The sequence below is a fragment of the Camelus ferus genome, chromosome X (genome assembly GCF_009834535.1).
Source record: "Camelus ferus isolate YT-003-E chromosome X, BCGSAC_Cfer_1.0, whole genome shotgun sequence".
Classification (NCBI taxonomy): domain Eukaryota; kingdom Metazoa; phylum Chordata; class Mammalia; order Artiodactyla; family Camelidae; genus Camelus; species Camelus ferus.
Genome location: NC_045732.1, coordinates 11,113,881 through 11,137,031, shown reverse-complemented (window position 1 = coordinate 11,137,031; position 23,151 = coordinate 11,113,881). Strand labels below are relative to the sequence as shown.

General features: G+C 47.3%; 1 protein-coding gene across 1 annotated transcript in view; it reads right to left on the bottom strand.

The window, feature by feature from the left end:
* The window catches only part of LOC116662185 (translation initiation factor IF-2-like), a 43,017-nt gene that overhangs the window by 1,107 nt on the left and 18,759 nt on the right, over positions 1-23,151 (bottom strand). The window lies entirely within an intron of this gene.

The window sequence follows — 23,151 nt, the reverse complement described above, 5'->3', positions numbered from 1 at the left end:
ATGCCTTCCTCCTGTTACATTTGAAGATTTCATAGGCTGAAGTCCAGCCAGAGACAAGCATATTTGTGACGGAAAGACAAGTATTATGCCTTAAAACTGAGAAGCCAGAGGAATTTTCTCACCTTATTCTGAAAGAAAAATGTAAATATTTTTGGAGGGGTAGGGAGAAAAAAAAAAAAAAAACAGGAAACATGCAGTATTTTGAAAAAGAGCTGTTTTACCACTTTAAAGCCATGGGTAATTTAAGAACATAAAAATGTGTGATGTGGTCTGTTCATTAAGTGTAGGATTTAGTATAAATTGAATTTTAAACTATAATTTACTCAGACAATAATTTCAAATGTAATAACTGAATTTGCTTTAATTGCTTTTAAACTGTGCTGGCAAAATTTAAGGAACTCAATTTCTGCCAATTTATTAGAAGCAGGAAACTTGACTACAGTAGAAAAAGCTTTATAATAAAACAAAGTTTTCTGGGCTTGGGGAGCCCACAGTGCCGAGCAGACCCAGAAGCTACTTACTTAACAAAAGAAAAGGAGAAAGATGAGAGAGAAGCCCACCCTGTTCCACTAAAATTACATCTGGCTTATAAACATACGTTCATTTGAGACACAACTATGAACAGGATTCTCCTCGTGTTCGTTTTTTACAAATAAGCCTTTTAAGTCTTTTTAAGTCTTCTAAGCTAGAGGAATTCATAAATGCTTTCCTCACACTCAGGAGGTTTTCTATTCTGTCCCAGGTTGGGTTTATTCCTCATTCGGTGGGTTTCTAGACATTAACCTGTTCATCCATGTTCTGAAGAGGAAGAGCACCTGGAACAGAGGTTTCCTACAAGTTTTTGCCCAGAGCCTCCTTACCCCTTCTTGTTCTTCCCTATCACAGCCCAGGAAACGTGGTGCCTGTGACCCAGGGTAGGGGGTCTCAGCCCTGGAAACCAGCCTGACTCAGGCTGTGCTGTGGAGCAGCTGTGCAGAACAGCAGACTGAACTCCGGCACCTGCACCCCTAGGGATTCTGAAAGCATCACACCAGGGTGGGGACCTTCCTTCAACCAGCCTGAAACTCAGCATCGTGGGCAAATACTGAGTGTGCCATTACTCCTCCTCCAGTGACTGCCTTTGAGGGGTGGGAGACGAAGAGGTACAAGCTTCCATTACAAAATAAATGGGTCACGGAGATGAAATGCACAGCGTGGGGAATGCAGTCAGTCATAATGTAGTATTTTTGCATGCTGACAGATGTAACTAGACATTGTGATGATCATTTTGAGAAATGTACAAAAACAGCACATCACTATGTTGTATGCCAGGAACTAACAAAGTGTTGTAGGTCAGTTATGCAATCAAACAATCCAACTCACAGAAACAGATTAGATTTGTGGTTATCAGAGGCTGGGCTGAGGGGAGGGGGAACTGGATGAAGGCAGTCAAAAAATACAAACTTCCAGTTATAAGATAAGTAAGTACCAGGGATGTAAGATACAACGTGAAGAATGTAATTAACACTGCTGTGTGTTATATATGACAGTTAGGAGAGCAAGTCCTGAGTTCTCATTAAAAGGAAAAAATTTCTTCTTCTTTATTTTTTACCTATTAGTGATGATGGATATTCGCTAAACTCAACTGTGGTCATCATTTCACGACATATGTAAGTCAAATCATAATGTTGTGCACCCTACACTTACAAGGTGCTGTATCCCCATTACATCTCAGTAAAACCAGAGGGAAAAAAGACTGCCCTTGGCTTCTGGCTCCAAGAAAGCTATGGCCGCTGCACAGAGCGGTGGTGGCAAATGTCTCCTACAAAAGGCCAGATAGTAACTATTTTAGACTCTCTAGCTACTCTACCCACCTCTGTCCCTGAGGGAAGAAAGTCTTAGAGAAAACAAGTGTGACCCTGTCCCAATAAAAATCGATTTTCAAAAATGGGCCAGAGAAGGCCTCTCCAGCCCACACAGAGCCTTATCAAAATCTTGCTTCAGGCACTTCCTTTGGGATTGAATTTTAACAAGTTATACTCTGATTTTTAAATAGTTTTACAAGAGAAACTAACAAAGAAATGAAACAGAGAGCTTGCCGACTGGGTACTCCCCAGGAAAGGGCAACAGCATCCTTCACTGGGGTAATGGGTGCTCTAAGGTGCTGCCCGACCCCTCCCCCCAACTGCCAGGAGTGGCCTCCGCCCAAAGGCATGCCCCAGGGAATGGTCAGTGGGGGAGGCGGCTACAAAGGCCCCTGACTGGAGAGTGTGATGCCAGCACCCTGGTGTCAGCCAAGGCCCTGGGACTTCATGGCAGCCTGGCCTCCGCCTCCCCACCCGAGCCTGGCCCCTCCGGCCTCTCCCACCTACAGGTGCTGATCTGGAGAGCACCCTAACCCTGTTAACCTGCCGCATGCCAGTCCCGTCTCAGACTCTGCTCCCCAGGAAACCCAACCTGCAGAGGTAGGGGTCGCCTTCTCAGGGGCCCAGAACTCTTGAGAGCCTGATGACACAGCGATGCTGTTCCCTCCTGAGCTTCTACTGCAGACATTTCCCTAACTCAAGGCGACACCACCTTATGGGTCTGTACTTCATTGACAGGTGAGTTCCAGGGCCTCTCAGAACTCCACACAGTTCAAGTGGGAAAGTCTATGTGTTCCTAAGACTTCCTTCCAGGAGGACAATTCCTAGGAACCTGCACTCAGCTAAAACTGACTCTAAATAATCAAAGAAAATCTACTTCCAATAACTCATTTACTGGCATATAACACAGTGGAAGAGTATTAAGCTGTACAAAGGAAGAAAGTGCTGACACATGCTACAAAATGGATGGACCCTGAGGACAGGACGCTGGCTGAAAAAGCCAGTCGCAAAAGGACAAATCCGGTGTGACCACACTTCTGCAAGGTTCTCCGAGTCAGCAAATCCCAGACACAGAGAGCAGAAAAGAAGCTGCAGGGCTGGCGGATGGTGCCTCATGGGTACAGCACTCACTTCTGCAGGTGAGAAGAGTTTTGGTGACTGACTGCACAACAGTGACAATGTCTGTCCATGTAATAATGGCCGCTTTTGCTACACAGCGTCCAGATACCACATGGTCCAAAAAAGCCCCCAATATTGGACCTTTATGCAATTTTGCTGACCCCTGACAAAAATGAACCAAAATATTTAAATGAACATTTAGGGTTTAATGAACCTTTAAATGTTTAAATGAACATTTAGGGTCAGGGATTACAGTGAATCTGTTCTTTTTGAAGTCATACTACAAGTGATAAAGCAGTGATGAGAACTGAAGAGTCCTTCTCCTCAAAGGGCCCTGTACAACAAACGTGTCCCTGGTCCTTCTTCCTCTCTCACACTAAAAGTAAACCACAGTATCTGGGGAAGCACAGAGGATGTCTTCACAGGTGATGGTGTGTTTCCCAGCTACAGTCATTCTTCAAAAGCCTGACACCCCTAAAACTACCATATGACCCAGCAATTCCATTCCTGGTTATATGTTCCCCCAAATAGAAAACTCTAATTTGAAAAGATGCATGCACACCAGTGTTCACAGCAGCATTATTTACAACAGGCAAGACTCAGAAGCAACCTAAATGTCCATCAACAGATGACTGGATAAAGAAGATGTGGTATATTTATACAATGGAATATTACTCAGCCATAAAAAATGAATTTTTTTTTACATTTGTAGCAACATGGATGGACCTCGAGGGTGTTACACTTACTGAAGTCAGGACAAAGAATGACAAATACTATATGATATTTATATGTGGAATCTGAAAAATAAAACAAACAAATGTATATGACAACAACAAAAAAAAGAGATTCACAAAGAGAGAGAACTAGTGGTTACCAGAGGGGAGAGGGAAGTGAGGAGGGTAAGATGGGTGAGACGATTAAGAGATACAAACTACTATGTATAAAGGAAATAAGCAACAAGGATACATCATACAGCCTGGGGAATATAGCCAATATTTTATAATAACTATAAATGGAGTGTAATTTAAAAATTGTGAATCACTGTATTGTACACACCTGAAACGTATTCAACTATACCTCAATGAAAAAAAAAAAAAAAACCTCTGGCAGATCTCCCAACTCTCCTGAGCAAGAGAGAAAGCCACAAGGGGAGCAGAATAAAGCGGGGGGAGCGGAATAAAGAGGGTCAGCAGGTGGGCTCAGCCTCATCCTCTCCTGCAGGAATCACTCACTGCTGAGGAGGACATGCTCCATCCTGGCCCATCTCACCTCCCTCCCAGCCTCCAGGTCTCAGCTTTCTCTTGGGTCCGGGGCAGGAGGGGGGGCTTTCTAAACCTCTAGAGCGGGGCAGCTCCTCTCTCACCCAGCACTGCCCCTCTGGTTCCCGCATAAGGTCTGCAAGTGCTTTGGCATACCCGCCTCCCCCACTGGCCTGCCACCTCCAGGAGGGCAGGAAGGACTCTCCCCCTGACATCAGTAACAGCAGGCTGGGGCTTGCACAGATTAAGCTGTGAAAGGTATGTGCTAGATAAACTAATCAGATGAACTGGGGATTAATATAGCAAACACGGAGTCCCACCGCAATGAAACCACTTCCTCCCAGAACGCACGTATCAGCAAATCATCTTCGGAAGAGGATGGCGAGCCCAACACATGTCCAAGAGGATTGGGAGAGACTTCTCTGAGAAATAAACAGCTCGGAACAAGTGCAGCATGGAGAACACACATCTACAGTCAACGCTGTGCAGACCAGAGGACGGCAAACTACAGCCCACGGGCTAGACCTAGCCCACTGCCTGTTTTAGATGGGCCAAGAGCTAAGGATGGTTTTTACAGCTTTTTAAGGTGATGGGAATCAAAAGAGGAAAATCTTTCATGAGACACGAAAACTATATAGAATTCAAATTCCAGTGGCCAAAGTGGACTGTCACTGGGACCCTGCCACCCCCAGTGGATTACATGGATCCCCACTATGAGCAGAGGGGAGGGAGGAGCTGCAGGGCCAACACAGGTGCTACCCAGCCCCCTACAGAGAAAGCTGGCCCACCTGGGAAGCGCCATCCTGACCCAGGCGGCCGCTGTCTCTGGCAGGCTCCACACTGCGCCCGGTGTCAGCAACACTTCCCCTAGCTTAGCACTCCCATCCGTCTTGAAATCTACCTGAAATCCACCGCTCAGGGAGGACCTAGGGAGGACGGAAGAACAGAATGTGGGAAAAGCAGGCTGAATCTGTAAAAGCACAGTATCCCGCCTGCTACTGTTGTTTGCTCCACTCTCACCCCAAAATGAGTCGGGGGAAGTGCAGGAAAGCTCCTGGAGCCAGACTTCTGCGGAGAGTCGACCGGGTTTTACAAAGAGACTGTTGTCTGTCTCTCTCTCTCTGTCACACACACACACACACACACACACACACACACACACCCCTCTTCATGCTGAACCATGGCCGCAGCTGCACTCATTACTCTTATTTCTTCCACAGGAAGCAGGACTAGAAGGAAAAATAAGGCAGGAATGTCCCAGTGCGCTCACACCACCAAATGCTCAAGCACTCAGCCCTCTCAAGGCAGAAAGAGGAAAAATAAAGCCAAGACAGCCTGCACTTCCAACAGTATTGGGGCTTGTTTTAATCCAAAATCTCTCTGGGAAAAGTTACTTTCCCCATGCAAACACATAAGGAAAAATAGAGAGGCGTGCACATCAAAATATTTTATTTACATAATGACTGAAGCGGCGGCCCAGTTGGTACTGTTTTATGTCAGATATACTTTAAAGACCAACATACATCTATATTACAGACAAGATGGGTTATTTTCTCTTGCTCACTCACAGTCAGCTCTTAAACAGGACAGAACCAAAAGCAGAACAACACTCAAGAGACTATATAATGTTTCCACTAAAATCCCAATAATTTCTTTTTAAAAAGCCAAATTGGGGGGGGGGGGAGTGTATAGCTCAGTGGTAGAGTGCATGCTCAGCATGCATGAGGTCCTGGGTTCAATCTCCAGTCCCTCCATTAATAAATAAACAAATAGCCTAATTACCTGCCCCCCTCAAAAGCAAAATCGATCCTGGAAATCTGAGCAAAGACGTGTCCTCGTTAGGCAGCTGTACACCAAGGGGTACTCTAGGGAAGGTGCAGAACAGGAGCACAGCGCTCAGACTGTTCCCCACAGGCCTGTTCTCACAAGTTCTAGTTATGTTTTCACTTTTCTCATTGAGAAATTTGTCCAAACACCTAGGAAATGCAGGGTCCCGCACCCCATACGTTCAATTCAACAATTACGGATAGTACTGTCACTATTCAAAGCAAGTCTTCAACCTCAAGTCTAACAGGGATTTAGAAGGAGTACACTTGAAGACAAGAATATAAATGCCTAAGAAGGATACGGACCGTTACGGGTTTCAGTGGAAGGAGAGCAAGGGGAGGGAAAACTGACCGAAACCAAGAAACCCAATAAATCCAAGTCTTGTCTCTAAATGACACCCTCCTCTCTCTCGGTGTCCTGGACCATGCCCTGGACTAAGTAACCACTCCTCTGGAATATTTCAGGAGGCGCCAATGGTCAACCTACTTCACTTGTTGACTTCCTCCAAGTCTCACTCTCCACTGAGAAGCCAGAGCCCACCTCAACGTGGCCATCCCCCTCCATCGACGTCACCCAAAACCTCCAGGATGACAGCTGACTTCTTAACACAGCCCAGAGAGTTACGGCAAAGGGGCCCTGGCCAATTCCCTCTCCCTCTGCTCATCCACTCCCCACCAACCTCAGGACCTTTGCACAAGCTGTTCCTGGGCCAGGCATCCCTTCCCCTCCACTCCTCCCTCAGGTCCCACCTTAAACATCCCCTCCTCTGTGACTAATTAAGACCCAGACTCTCATGGCCATGTGGCTGTCCCGTGATGCTCATCACTGCTGAGATGGGTACTGCTTGTGCACACGTTTGCTTCTCTTCCCGGTTTCCAGACAGGCAGTGCACGCCACGGCAACCAGAACCTAACCTGTTCTCCTCACTGCTGTGAATGCCTCTTGCCTAGCGAAGCGCTTATCACACAGTACTGACCAAATATTTGCTGAATGAATGAATAAGTAAGAGTGTGACGGAAAGAAGCCACCAGTAAGCGTTTTCAGTAGGTGGGATTTTAGTTGTAAGGTAACAGAGCAGAGGGACAGGGTCTCCCCAGCAAGAGAGCAAAAATTCCACAAGTGTTCTGGGAAAGTCAGTCTCCTGAATTGGCTGGAATGTATGTGTGGGCCAAAGTTCAAGGGGGTCAGTGAACTTGGATGGGGCTGGGGGGTGGGGGTGAAGCAACAACTTTATTTTCACTAAACTTTCACCCAATTCCACTAGAAACTTAAGCAATAAGCCTTCGTGGAAATAGCAGACCCCAGAGATCTTTACCAATAGGAACTGTGGACATTTTCGTATCACGTTACAGATACTTTAAAATACTGCTGACACTCACGACTACTTCGAGATGACAGTAGTGGTTAAAGCCATTCTTAGATTGTGTTATTTAAAACGTTCAAAAGCACATATTAGAGAATTGAAAGTAAGTCCCGAAAAGACGTTTGTACACCCACATTTATAGCAGCATTCTTCCCCCAAAGCCAAAAGCTGTAAGGGACCCAAATGTCCATCAACAGATGTGTGGATAAATACACTGTGGTCGCCCATACAGCGGAATATGATTCAGCCATGAAAACGAAGGAAACTGAGCTGTGCTACAACATGCATGAACCTTGACGACACCGTGCCAAGGGAAATAAGCCTGTCACTGTACGATTCCAGGCGCGTGAGGTACCTTGAGTCGTCACGCTCACGCAGACAGCAGTGGAGCAGTGGCTGCCAGGGCAGGGCGATGGGATGGGGACTTAAGTGTTTATGGAGACACACTTTCAGTTCACGAAGATGAAAAAGTTCTTGGAGATGGGTGGTGAGGACAGTCACACAATAACGTGAATGTTCTTTTTTTTTTTTCTAAATTGAGTTATAGTCATGAATGTTCTTAATGACACTGAATTGTACTTAAAAGTGGGTAAGATGAGGGGAGGGTACAGCTCAGTGGTAGAGCACATGCTTAGCATGCACAAAGGTCCTGGGTTCAATCCCCAGCACCTCCATTAAAAATAAATAGATAAATAAATGACCATAATTACTTCCCCTCTCCAAAAGTGGGTAAGATGATAAACTTATATGTGTTTTACCACAACAAAACAAACTGTGTTTACAACAGTACTTTTAACTGCTTCCTTTGCTAACCTATTTTTTAATGCATTTAAAAATCTTATTCTAAGAAGCCTTTGAGCCTTGAATGAACAGGTGAAGGGAGTCCAGACACAAAAAGAAGGTTTAGGACCCCAGTTTACAAGAAGGGGGCAAGCGAGGAAGCCAGGCTGCCCCAGAGCCTCGGGCACAAGGATTCTGGAGTTAGTGTCACCAAGTGGAGACGTGCTGCAGTTCCCACCCCTCTGCTGCTGATGCTTGAACACAGGGGTTCTGGGGTGTCCCTGACGTGGGGGACACCATGAAAGAGTAGTAGAGAGGGCGGGGCCTAGGCAAGGGCAGAGGGTGCTGGAAGAGTCTGGAGGGCCCACAACCCCAGGTTCATGGGGACTCTCAGGGGTGCTTCTTCTTCATGGGGGCAGACGGGAGACTGCACATGGTCCAGAGATGCAGGGTGGGGGTGCGGGGGAAGCAGAGGAGCGTGGAACTGTTCTCTAAAGAAGTGTGAAGAGGGGAAAAAAACAGAAACAGAGCGAGACGCTACCAGATCAAGCAAAAGGTTCTGCTGACTTTTCACGATGCTTTGCTAGTGTTTTCAGCGCTAGACTAAAGGCATTAAAGAGTCTGCAGAAGACCAAGATGCGAGAGGTTTTCTGCCCTACAAAACCTATGGTAATAAATCCCCAACCACATGAATTCTTGCTGCACTCACAAAATTAAGCCCACGTTTTCAACATGTTCAGAAACCCTTGCTCACAGATGGAAACTCTGAGATGGTCTTTTCCTTTCTAAATGTCAACAGAGGCGATGGAGGGCTTGATAATGATTGGTATGTAAGACAGGAGGAGAGCAAGTGAGCTCACTGGAGGAGGCGTGTCTGGCTTGGAGAAGTTCAAGTTCTCCTGCCCACTGGGGACCCAAGAAGACCGCCTCCTCTCCCCACCACTCCTCTGCTTGGCATCAGAGACGGCCTTCAATGATCCAGGAACAAAGGATCATCAAAAGACTGCCAGTACCGATCACTTTTCCAGGCTTAGCAGAAAAACCACCTAGTCCCAAACTTCCTGTATTTCCATATAATTAATAATTCACAAGCAGCAGCAGCAGCAGCAGGTAAAATGCAGGAAGCCCAGCTTTGGTTCGCAGGGGCCGTGAGCACCTAGACTACTTCCCCTCACTAGTCCTCTGCCCTCACCCTGCCTCGGCCACCTCCCCGCCGGCCACTTTCAGTTTTACCCAAGCCCTGGTCCCTGGACGCTGTGCTGCCAGACCATCCTGCTTGCTCACATATGAGATAAGCCCTCCTCTGGCGATCTCACTAGAAGCCTAAACAATCCACGGCCACGCACGACCAGCGGCTCCCACACCAGACCAGGCGGGTACAGAACACCTCGTCCCGACAGAAATGCTCCTGGAGAGGGCTAAATCAGACCATCTTAGCGCAAGCCTTTTCAGTCTGCCCTGGCTTAAGCCCCAATCCACTGGTTTTTAAAAACCAAACCAATTAGTTCCAATAACATCTTAAACAGAAAGCCTTATCTAGAGTAAACAGGGCTATTCTGATTGCCAGCAGTGGTGGTGACAGCTCCCACCCCCACCCCCACCCCTCAAGCTCACATCCTTTGTCCCCAAAGACAGTCTGAAAGCCTGGTTTGCCTCCTGCATCAGCTGGCCCCTCCATCTCTGGCTTCCCTTGAGTCAGGACCCCCTGCTCTCTAAAAAAAAATCAAGACCTTCATACTCGATCATTTCTTGGTAAAAGTTTTAAGAGGTATCGTCTTCCTTTCTGCTCCCCAGAAGTCTACACATCTACCCCCTTCTCATCTGTCTCAAAGGAAATGTCCCCACTACTCCTTTTCCAAGGCAACATTTTCCCCGGCAAGAAATACAGCCCCCATCCTTTATCTGACCTGTTGAACCACTCACTTCCTGTTAGCTTTCGCTCAACCTCCAGGTCTTACCCCACTAAAAACCCCTTCACCCACACTGGCTTCCCTCCCAAAGGCTGTTCTACGACTCCGCGACCTTCAAGGCTGGACCTCTCCAAGGAGACGTGAGCGCCCACTGCCAGCACCCTCTCATTCATTATCCGACGTAGTCCATCTTCAGCCAGTGCAGACGCGCTGCCCCTCCCTGAAAACCACACTTGGGTTCTCAAAAGTCACCCACAGCCTCGAGGTGCCAAATCCCACCTCTGCAGCCCTGCCCACCCTGGCTCTCTTCGTTCTCCTCCCACGGCTCCTGACTCTTTGGGCTCCCGGGGACCAGCTCCTCCACAGCTCTCAGCATCCTCACCTCCAAGCTCCAGGGCACTCCTGACACCTCAGCTCTGAACAAAATCCAATCCTGCTGTTATGTTCTCCAACCAACCACAGTCCCCCGTGGGGGTCAGATTTGTTCTACTTATTCCGGAACAGGAGGCCCTCAATAAAGCAGCTCACAAACCCAGCCCAACGGTTCTTTCTAAAGGAGTCACTCGTCCTGTTCCGGTCTTCCATACACATGTTCTAGCTGTGGTACAAGAAGGGAAAGTGTGGAGAGAGAACACTTCAAGAGGGAAGAAGCGGAAAGTAGGGACGGATCAAGGAAGATTACAGTCACCAGCCACACTCACAGACTCCAACAACCCACGCGCTCACCAAGCTGGCCGAGTCCCCGTGGTCTCTGCCCCTACCCGGGAACATCCCAGGCCAAGGAGATCAAAGGGCTGTGTGCCCATCTCCTCCTTGAGTTATTTTTAGGTCTTGTCAGAGGAGGACAGGAGAAACCAGAGAATTTCCACTCTGCAAGTGTTCTGGCAGCTTTCAATGTAGGTTAGGAGGAAAACTTATTTGGGCTGTCACTGTTGCTTTTAAATTCTGGCTAATTTTCACCCCTTCTCCCAGTCGCCCTCTCCATGCCACTTCCAACCAGTGGCAGCAGATGCCTCTGTACACTGTAACGAGGCTTTGAGAAATCTGGAAAGAAAACGGGAGGAATGTGAAGGAAGCAAGCCCCTTACCCAGGACACTACAGTGCATGGAAAGCTCTGCCTTCCTACTACGCACATGAAAACGAGGCAAGGTTGAAGAAATCTTGAAAGTATAGCAGCCTCCAAATTACAGGTGGGACATGGTCCAAGTCTTCATTGGTTTCTCACTCAGAAATGTTTCTCTCCTGGAAATAATGCTGTTTCCACTATGGTCAAGCTCCCGGCTAGTCTAGAATGGCCTTGTAAAGCCCGCAGACGTAACTGAAATGTAAACTGACCACAAAAAATACCCAAGTAGGACACTGCTGCGGCATCGTGCGTCGGAATCGCCGTTCTGGGTTAAGTGGGGTTTTCCCGTGTACAGGGTACCAGGTACCACGGGCAAGACAGAAATTATGAGGGCCATCTCATCTCCCCTACGTGTTGTCACTGTTGTGAGGCAGGGATGTGGAAAAAGCAGGCCATGAACAAAGGTCTCTTCTGGATGACTCGACTTCCCCTCTTCTCCCACCAAGCACAGGGGTGCTCTGTACCCCCTCATTTTATGCAAGAGCCCTGCTCTGCTCTGACAAAGCCAGCACCAATTCCTTCCAAACCTGTGGTAAAATAACTGATACAGTTTAATGTATTAAATCTCCTGCACATTTGAACTGGGACCAAGTTTCACATCAAACAAATGACTCTCTAATTGTGGAATACCAGGCTTCAGCAAGCAAAGTGAGATGGCAAAAGAGTGCAAACAAAGACGAGATCAGGAGAGAGGAGGACGTGCAGGTCACACCGGGGAGGTGGCACCAGCCTCCAAGCAGGCAGGGGTCTCATGCTGGTCTGGAAAGGGCCAGAGACTGAATACTTCAGGCTTCCAGGGGCCAGAGGATCTCTGCTGCAACACCCTTTGCAGGGAGAAAGCAACTGTAGACAACACCTAAATGGACGGTGCAGCTGGACTCCAGTAATACTTCGTGGACACCAACATCTGAATTTCATACCATTTTCATGTGTCACAGAATATTATTCTTTTTTCAGCCATATAAAAATATAAAACCATTCTTAGCTCACAGGCTGTAGAAAAACAGGTGGTAGGCCAAATTTGGCCCCCACCTGGAAGAAACCTGTCTCAAGAAATGTTTTTGGAACCGGACACCACCCTTTTCTCAGGATTCCCATGTACAGAACCCTGGCTTCTAGCCACCCAGACCATCTTCCCCCAACAACTCCCAAGGGCACCTGTGGAATCTGAGGCCTGAATAGTGCCGTGAATTAAGGGTAGGAAATCTGCCAGTGCTGAGAAGCCCAGCAGTGCCGTGGAGAGAGAATGGGCTTTCAAGTCACAATGCAGAGCTGGGGACCTGGGACTTCACAGCCCTGGCCTTAGTTTCCCCACCTGCAAAACAGGAAGAGCCTTTCCAGCGATTTGGACTTGTTGTGCAGGACCAAAAGGAATGACAGAGCACCGAGGACACTGCCCTGTGGACAGCAGGCCCCCCAAAAGGCGCTGGCTCCAACACTAACAGTTTCTACCCTTACTTCCCCTCAAGGTTCATTGACAGTCCTACTCAAGGCCCAAAACTCAGGTTCAGGTGTCAATCTAGGGATGTGACCCTGGCAACTGGGAAAGAACCACGTGAATGAAGCTACAGAGGTCAAAAGCAGGACAGGCCACTCGGGTTTCAGTGGCGCAGGAAGTCACAAAGAAATCCCCTCCCTGCAGGTTAAACTCTCCAACACACAGAGGAGAACTGATTCCACAGGAGGGCCCTTCCTCCCCACTCGCCGGGGCCACTTCCTCCACATTGCCCCTCTTCGCACTGTCCCCCACCCTGGCCTGTTTCTTCTGTGCTCCCTTGCCTCTGTATGGTACAGTACTCGCAGCTTACAGCAAAGAAGTGTTACCATGTGCAGTAACAAAGCAGCGAGAGATAGCTGTGTAGACAATGGGTTTTTAGGAGACAAAGTCCTGATGGTTTTTTAACGTGACAGGCAAGTTCAGTCATCCCCTGCTTAGCGTAAGCAATGAGCCAAGTCTGCAAAGCTCACAGCAAAATCACGGAGCATTAGGAAGCACTCAGTGACCACCTGGATGTGCTCTTCCGTGAGCTGCATGTATGAATGGAGAAACAGCTCATATTACTCTGGAGTCCAGGTTTCTCATAGTTCCCAAGCAATATTCCCGAGAGCAGCACGGAGACGGGATACCCTCGCGGGAGCAAGTGCGCCGTACGATTCCATTCCCCAGGCAGGGGAACCACCCACGTCAGTTTCATCAAAGGGGACAAGGGTGACTGGAGGCACTAAGGTTTTCAGAATTTACCCACCCTTCACTAGTCAGAATGCTGCTTTATGAGTCTGCCCTTAGCGATCTGGATCTTTTGTTGTTATTGTTATTTTTTGTTTTGGGTTTTTTGGGGGGGGCAGGTAATTAGGTTTACTTATTTATGTATTCTTAAAGGAGGTACTGGGGATCTCACACATGCTAAGCATGTGCTCTACCCCTTGAGCTATACCCTCCCCCCCTGGATCTTTATGTCTACGCTGACCCTTGAGAAAGTGGGTGGATGGACTTATGCTTCATTTTGCCTCCCATATCTGTTCCTCTAAGCCCGCAGCATCTTCAGCTGCGCCCAGTCCTCATGTCTCACTGTCTCTTGGTTTTTTGTTTTTCCTTTTTGTTTGGGGGAGAATAAGGGGCGACGGAGGGGGCAGAAAAGGAGACACATAAATACAGAGAAGACAGAGCCCCACTTCCTGACATCAGCCACGTTCTGCCTGCTTGCTGTGGACGTCCGGTTCCTAACTGTGGCGGAGAGAACGTAACAGACAGGGACACGTCTTCAGAACAGGTCGCTCTGAAATGGCTCTCTCCACATGCAGTTACACCATGTCCACGCACAAGAAGGAGCTTTCACCACACGTGATCACGTGAAGTGTTTTCATGGCACGTTTCAAAATCTGACAGCAGTTCCAAACCCTTTTTAAAACAGCTTTATCGAGATATAAATCATACACCACACAATTCATCCATCGGAAGTGTACGACTCAACTGCCCTCAGTATATTCACAGAGCTGTGCGACCACCATTAGCACAAGCGGCCTGAGAAGATTTTCATGATCCCCGGAAGCCCTGGACCTGCTTCAGCAATCAGCAGCCATGCAACCCCAACCCTCAGTCCTGGGCAACCACTCATTTACTTTCCGCCAATCAAACCCTTCTTTGTTCAGCCCCCAAGCTCTATAAATGTCTGACAGGCCCTGGTATCAATGACCTTCACAACTAACTTCCAAGTCTTATCTCATGGTGCAAGCCAGTACAGCAGCCAGCCTCCGGTTTCTACAAGTCACCACGGCTTCTGCAATTACACTCCATGCCACGTTCACAGGAGCCTCTCAATTCCTGGACCGAGAGCTCCTATACTGAGTTCCTGCCCAGCTCGTGGCCGAAAGCCCTGGGTGGGGGACGCGCCATTATGTGGATCTTGGGAGACAGAGTGGCATCTCCTCGGAGTCACTCAACTCTGGTGTCTGGTGACTATCATTAACCATTTCCCATCTCATCATCTTCACGGCAAGAGAGGTGGGAAAGAAAAGCCATTCTTAAAAAGAAAAGAAAAGAAAAGCCACTCTGCCACATTCCGTGGGATGGGAGATTCACATCCATTGTAAGGTTAGTTTACTCTTCCACCCTCCTAGCCAGATAAGTGGCAAACCACCCAAGTGGAAGAGAAGAAATTTCAATGTGAGATCTCAGTGGGTTGGATAATACCAAACAGAATACTAGAAGAAGAGGTTGTTTCCTCCATGTACAAAGTAAGGGCCATGGGGACTGATTAAGTAACTGAATCCCGGACCAGTGATTTCGGGTCGTGATAGCTGGGTTTCTTCCTCCCCATTACATTCTCCATCAGTCTGCCTGGAGCTGGAAGGGGAAACAGTTTGTCTTACTTCAGCACAGAAACAAAAGCAGCATGCTCCACACATGGCCTGGGCCCCACACATGTCCAGATTTTAACCCACAAAGCACTCCTGCTTTTTCAAGGAGGGCTGCCCCCTGCTGCATCCACTTCAGCCCCCAACAAGGTGAAGGTGACCCTTACAAGGGCTTGTTTATAGTCCCAACTCATTCTGTCCCCTTCTGCTCAATTTATGCTCCATTTAAGTTTTGCAAGAGAAGATATGACCTATGTTTATCTTTAAACTGTAGCTCACATATGAGTACATGCAAAAACTGGTGAACTCCCAGTAAGGGCTGTGGACGAGGTCACTGTATCGCGCCTTATCGATTTCCTGGTTTTGCTGTTGCTCTAAGGTTACGTAAGATGCCGCCGTTGGAGGAAGCCGGACCTCTTGGCACTATTTCTGCAACTTCTTGTGGTCTATAATTAACCAAAATAAACCATTTTAAATAAAAATTAACTACATAAATTAAAAACATTTTTTTAACACAGTCTCTGTTACGGATGCTCTGGAGGACTAAAAATGGCGAAGCAAAGGACACGAATGAACCCTGTGAAGGTCTTCCCAGTCGCTAAAAACTCATTGCCACAAACACAGGCAGTGAACCAGGAAAAAAAGTCTTTTCCTGTAACTAGCAAGAAAAAAGGTCTCCTATTGCAGTAAAATGTAATATCCTGCCAACACTAGAAATGAACAATCTGAAAATGAAATTAAGAAAATACCATTCACAAAAGCACCAAAAGAATACACCCAAAACCCCAAAATATAACCACAAAGAAGTGCCATTATTGCAGCCCAGCCTCCCATTAGCCCGATGTTCCTATGATCCCGAATCTTGCTTCACCTCCCTCTCTGATGAGGGTCTGCAGGAAATCAGCTGCTCTTCCATCCGCATCACGGCTAACAGATGACACCAGGGCCACGTCCACTTGTTACAACGCAGGATACTAAAAATGAGGGATCATTAAGACACACACACCCATTCAATCAATCACCCATCTATTCTCTCAATCAAATACGTATCAAGCAAGAGAGGAAAGCGGCTGCTGGCAGTGGGGAGGCGGCCTGGCACTCACAGCCAAGCCGTGGCATTCTCCTGTTGGATAGTGAACAATTTCAGAGACCACCAACCTCAGACAAGGCTCCGATTCCTTAAACCCTGCCCCAAATCTTTTAAGGTCTTCGGAGCACCCTCTGACTGGGATGGCCCACGGTCCCCTCACTGCAGCAAATCAACAAAGCCAACCTTGTCCAACCAGAGGTGTGTGTTCCTGGTGACTACTGGCTGAAAGACATGGTCTGGTGCCAGGGACACAGGAGAGGGCAAATGCCTTCTAAAGAATCTGTCTCACCTGAAACAGGAAAGACCAACTTGTTTACAGAACTTATCTATGTGAACTGCAAATAAGAACTTTCAATTTTTAAAAACTGACTCTACCACCACTGGAGGCCACCCATCCTTTATTAGCTGGGTTCTTTTAATGAAATGCATGTATTTGGTTTTAAGACCAAGTTGAGAAATTATTTACTTTATACACTGTGATTTTGGGGCATGATAGCTGGGTTTCTTCCTCCCCATTTATACACTGGCTGACCAAACAGTACTGAATATTCCCATCACTTCAGAAGCTGTAATCATATGTTTGTTTTTTCTGAAAACATCTGTTGAGTAATGGACATGTAGTCCAGGATTTCAGCATCCAGCACCCACAAGACCTGAAGGAAAAGGAGCTGCCCAGAAGAGCTCGTTTTCATGGATTAAAACACCCTTAAATATATATGCATAGGCAACATCTACTCATAATCCCAACAATTTTTTTAACACCTTGGTTCCCTTTGTACCATAATTTTGGGGAGAGGGCCATCCTGATTATCAAGAATCATCAGTGAGTCCTGATAATGGGACTGGCTTCCATAGAGGGTCAAATCATGTTTCAGATAAGGTACAGTGAACTTTTCTCAACAAGCAAATGAAGACACAGATGTTATCCTCATCTGAAGCATCACTATACCTTGAAAAGATTCTATTAGGTTGAACCATCACATGGACTTGACAACTTTTGACCTGAAATGGTGATGTTGTCCTGCTCAAACGAGTATGTGTGCAAAGTAATTTTTTAATATGTAAAACTGAAGTCAAAATTTTTGGTTTACAACCTTGACAGCGTAGAGGTGCCAAGTGCATGTCTCCTTTCAAGAAAGAACACACCTGCCCCTCCTCCGTGGCTGTTCTTGCCAGCAGCTCCGGGACTGAGCAAGGCATCTCTCCCTCCAGCAAACAGGCAAGCTCTGTCCACAGCTCCCGGGTTGGCCAGCTCAAATTTCATCAAACACGCTTCGAGGTATTGAGGCCTTCCTTACTCCATCCTGTCCCCCGTGTCTCTCTCACAGGCTCTCTTCCCCCATTAAGACACTTGACCCTCTCCCTCCATCTCCAGAGGGCCTGGCGGACACCACTATGATAATGCTGCCTGTATTCAGTTGTTAAAATCCCTGAAAACTGAAATATGTGTGTGTGTCTGATGCACAGGGACACACACTGTGCACACGCATACAGTCAGCCCTCATGACTTGGGGATTCCATATCTATCTGTAACCCCAAAAGCAGTACCCGAGGGGCTTGATGGTCACTGAAGGACCCTCACTCGGAGTGGAAGGTTGGAGTTACCGGTGCACACGTTCCCAGCTGAGGCGGAACGAGGTTGCACGCTGCCTTCCTGTTTCAGCTCCCAGACGGTGAGCAAGTGTCCCTCCTGGGGTCTTTCTGGCGCCGTTTTTCACATTTCTGCACTTTCGTTGGTGACGTTCCCGCCTGGAATGGCCCTGAGCACGATGATGCGCGAGAAGGCAGAGCTGTGCCCCAGGGAGAGAGGCGTGTGTTGGAGAAGTCTGGTTCAGGCAGGAGCTACCAGGCTGTGACTGCAAGTTGAACGTGGATGGAGCCACAGTACCTACACAGATACGGTGTCTTTAAACACACACAAAACAAGGCTAAGCAGTGATTGGCTGATGAAAAAGTCGTGACCTGGGCTCCCAGGAACTTAACTCTGTATTTATTTCCCTGAGAAGCAAAGCATCAGTAAGTCTCAGCAACTTTATGTTTACCGTAAATACCGAAAATCAACCGAATACATACGCTAGATAAAGATGTACCATCATGAGTCTCCACTTGACCTAAAGAAACCCCTAAACCCAGCCTGTGTCTTCCTATCCCATACAGTCCCCATGCGGAACGACACGTCCCCATCGCCACCCCCTACCCCGTGCTCACCTCACCCGTCCCCCTCCTTTCCCATCCCACACCTTCGGCAACAGGGCAACGCTCTCTGACTCTGCTCGCGTCCCCTCTGCCCACAGCCCTTCTGCGCAGGTGAAGCCTGGTTCCAATGAACACCAAGGGCAGCTCCAGATGGAAAGGCAGGAGCCAGAGAGAACGAACGGCAGACGAAGGGAGGCAGAGACAAACCTTTCCCCTCGGCCGTCCCACTGGCCCTCCAGCCCCTCTCAGGAGCTCTTAGAGAAGCCCTGGGTCCAGGCTCCGCTTGGGAAGTGGGAAACGGATGGCCAAAATGCAACACTCAGGGCAAGGAGCAAATGCTGGTTATAAAACACGGTGTGTGAACTCTTTCTTCCTATTTTATAACTCCCCTAATAACAGGTGTAAAAACCTTCTCCAAGAAAGCAAACAAAGCAGAAAACAAGGGCTGAAGGTAGAAAGTCCTTCTGTGATAAAAGCCATCCTAACAGTGAGCCAGGTTATCACGTCTGCTTTCCTAGAGAACTGATCTCACCTACATTCTGAAAGGACCACACATGGCAACCAGGAAGGAATCTTCTTAAAAGGCACCAAAGTCTATTTAAACAAACTGTCCAGAGATGACCAATTTTCAACGAAGATTCTCAAGCTAAATATTTTAATAATACAAAAAATTTAACTATGGGTTTTTTTTGTTGGTTTTGCTTTTTGTTTCTTTCTTTTGGTTTTACGCTGAATAGTCTATGGCTTGATTCTCCAAAGATTTTTTCAGGAAGAAAAAAAAAAAAGTCCTCTCATATGTGATGCTTGTCACCATGGTACAAGCTTGTGCATCTTCCAAAGAAACCTAAGATGAGAGAGATAAAGGTAACCGTACTCCTTACTTCTATTTAGACTGAGTGTCTGAACCTGATTTTCTCCAACAGGGTCCAAACTGGCCACTAATGAGGTCACATGCCCCTGGCTAGATAATCAGGAAATGCTCTCAGACCTCCTTCTAAGTCAACCCTACAGAATGGAATCTGCTGGAAGACGGGCCTTTCCTGGTTCCTATTCAAGGCAGTTTAGTCATTAAACGTTCCAGAGAACATGATTATTACAGAGTGTTCCCTAGAAGGTGACAAGAGAAGATTCTAAAGACAGCTTTTCAGCCACTGGGTTTTGCCATATTCAATTCTCACCACTGTGAGTGACAGAGTAGTTCCAGTAAGTCAAATCAGGGGCTCTGGGCAGTCTTGAAAATGGATCAATCACCTCACATGCTAGAACGACCCCTGGAGAGCATGCGGCCCACGCCATCGGCTGACAGAAGAAACAGAAGGATGATTCCGTTCTCCTGAGGCCAGAGTCACACGGGTGGTCAATGATAGCATTAGGTCCAAAATTCAATAATTCTGCTCCTATTCAAGGGTGCTTTCCAGGGGAAACATCAGGCTTGGTATTCAACAACAACAAAAATTACATGGGTCTTTGGTTTAATCCAGTAAATCACGGATAAGGTCAGGAACTGACTTGTACTGGCTCAGATTACCCTAATTTCCAAAAAAGGGAATGCATTTATCTCTAAAAGTCTTCACTTCCCATTACACATGTTTCAGAGATGGACCACAAGGGCAGGTACCCTGTGAGAACTGAGAGCTCGCGGGAAAATCAGGGCAAATCACCACTGATCAGTGACACGGGCTTCCAAGGAATCTGGAGACGCCAGTTCCCAGGTCCGTAAAACACGGCGAAGCAAGTAGAGAAATATCACCTCCACCGAACATAGAGAGTTCCTAGAGTATTCCGGGAAGTTGAGTTGAGACACTGGCCCGTGGCATTGATAGGAAGGAGGATGGAGTAAATGAGCACTGGGATGTCCCTCCATCACACAGTCTGAGGCATGGGCTATGACACAGCCAGCCCACGGCCAGGAGTTCACTGTTTGTCCTCGAAAGCACGTCTTCCAACACGCTCCCTACATTCCGAGTGGCTTCATAATTCCATTCCTTTCTCCCCTTCGCACTCGCCCTCACTCACTCCAAGCTCGACACGTGACGATAACACAGGTCCTTCTCCACTGCGTGGCAGGAATCGTGCCTGGAACGCCTTGATATGGGCACACCAGGCAGAAAGAGAAGTTCGTGTCCTCCTCAGTGCCTTTCATGTAACTTCTTCAGCACAGGTGACACTCCAGGTGCCTCGAGGGGGTTCACATCTGACGAGGTGGGGGTTCCCTCCCCCAAACCTGATTTGGGTTTCCTAACTGCTAAATTCCAAGAGGTGGGTTCATGTAATGTAGATTGTGTTTTAGACAAAAGCACAGTTGGAAAAACTACCCAGACCGGTGGCCTCACAACATGTGAAATTACTACACTTGCACCTGGAAATGTGGCAGCTCAGGGCCTTTCTCGTTTTGCAAGGAAGCCACGCCCACCCCCTAATTTAGTTCACAGATTTCTATTTCCCTCTCCTCTCTCACTATGTGTGACTTTCTAGGTCATCTGCATCGTCAGACACACCAACTTGGTGTCCTCACAGCCAAGGAGGTGAGAAGCCAGGCAAAAAGTTGGTAAAGAAATGATGCCCCAGAGACAGGACAGCTGGAGGTGGCCGGAGGGGGTGATGACACGGGTGAAGAATGACAAAGGTGTAAACTTCCAGCCAGAAAGCAAATAAGTAAGTGCTGCGGATACCAGGGAACACACGGCGACTAGAGTTAACAATGCTGCAGCATATCTTTGAACGTCAATAAGACAGTAAATCTTGAAACTTCTCATCACAAGGGAAAAAAAAAGTGTAACTACATGGGGTGAGCGATGTTAACTTATTGGGATCATTTCACAATGTTTACATAGAACTATGCTACACACCATAAACTAATGCTGTGTTATATGTCAATTACATCTCAGTTTTTTAAAAAATGAAATTAAAATAAAAAAGAACAGCTGGACCACCTCTGTGGGCCCTGACCCTCTCCCTACCTCCCGCAAGCCAGTAAATTCTTTTCTCACACAGGGAATCGAGAAGAACAAAAGCCTGGCTCTCACAACCACTGCACCAAAGACACATTCAAGGAAAACCGTTTTGATTAAACATAGCACAATCAAAGAAAAGAAAAGAGAAGAAAAGAGAAGAGAAGAGAAGAGAAGAGAAGAGAAGAGAAGAGAAGAGAAGAGAAGAGAAGAAAGAAAAGAAAAGAAAAGAAAAGAAAAGAAAAGAAAAGAAAGAAAAAAAAGAAAAGAAAAGAAAAGAAAAAAGGTTTTCCTAAAAAAGTTATTTCTATAACTTCCTAGCAGCCCCAAGAGGTGGTACCTGGCTGAGCTGATGAGAGCAAATTCCAGGTGTCACAGGATCCTCCAGAGCAAATGCTTCCCCAGACAGGTTTTTAAGAGAAACTCTACTTGCTTGCTGTGCGCAATAAAGGTGGGAACAGAGAAGCTTTCACTCGCTCACCGCACAGCACTTTGGTTGTCCCGCCAGCAAGTGATGTACCCTGATTTTTTTTTTTCCATAGCTCCAATATCTCAATCACCAAAATAAACGGCGCGTGCGTAGAGGAGGAATGAGGCTGTCAGCCTCTCAGTGACACAGCTCCCTTCCTCTGATGAGGTCAAAGCTTTCTTTTCGCCACATAGCAACCGAGCATCAACGCGCTAACCATCAGCCCCAAAGACAGCAAAGAGAATTTATAGTACGATATAAAAGGCTGGTACATGGAAACTAGATAAATGACCCTTAACCACACAGCACAACGCACATTGCAATGGATACCATTAGCAACTGAGCCGTAATTACCCAATGCTCGCTATGGCATGGAGCAGAAAGGAAATCTAAGGCATGATCTTTGCTATTGAGCACTTGCAGTCTTGCTGGTGAGGAAAAAGAAAACACATGTGTGACAGAAATAGTTGGCAAAAGGCCACCTGGAGGAAAAAAAATATTAAGCTCATAATGGAAATGTCCTAATAAAAAACAGATTTTTCAACACCAGATAAATGGTCTCTTTATTAGGTTGTGTGTAAGTAAAGAATTAATAAAACTTAAAGAATTAATACAGTCCAAAGCAAATGAGAGTAAGTCACAGAAACCACAGAGATCTAGAAAAGACCCTTGGGTTTTAACCTGCCTCTGCAGTTATCTGTGAGATGGTAAATGACTCCCTTTTCCTCAGCTGGCTTTTGTGTGTTTACAGGGAAAGGGTCGCCAACTGTCCTTCTCCGTGGAGACAGGCCTGTGAGCCGTGGTCCTCAAACGCCAAGTGCAGGAGAGCCACCTGCAGACGGCCTGTTTGCGCAGGGCTCTTCTGCCTCAGCACACCTGGACCCAGGCCAGGCCATTCCTCGTGGGGGCTGCACTGTGCACTGCAGGGTGCTCAGCAGCATCCCTGGTCTCCACCTCTGGATGCCAGGAGCACAAATGGCCAATATTACATAAACATACAGACCTTGTGGGCTTCAGAGGAACAAATTAAGAGACAGAAACAAAGGAAACAAGGAGTAGGGAGAATACCGGCCCCCACAGGGGCCCAGGCCCTAATCTCTGGGCCCTGTGACCATGTTTCCTTATGTGGCAGAAAGGACTTTGCAGATGTGAGAAACTTAAGGATCCTGAGGTGGGAAATGATCCAGTATATGGGTAGGCCTCGTGCCATCACAGGAGCCCTTGAACATAGGTAATCTCTGCAGGCTGTGGCCAGAGGGAGATATGACCAAGGAGGAGGGTCAGAGAGGTGACGCTGCTAGCTCCGCAGATGGAGGAAGGGGCCGGGAGCCAGGGCATGCAGGAGGCCTCCAGAAGCTGGA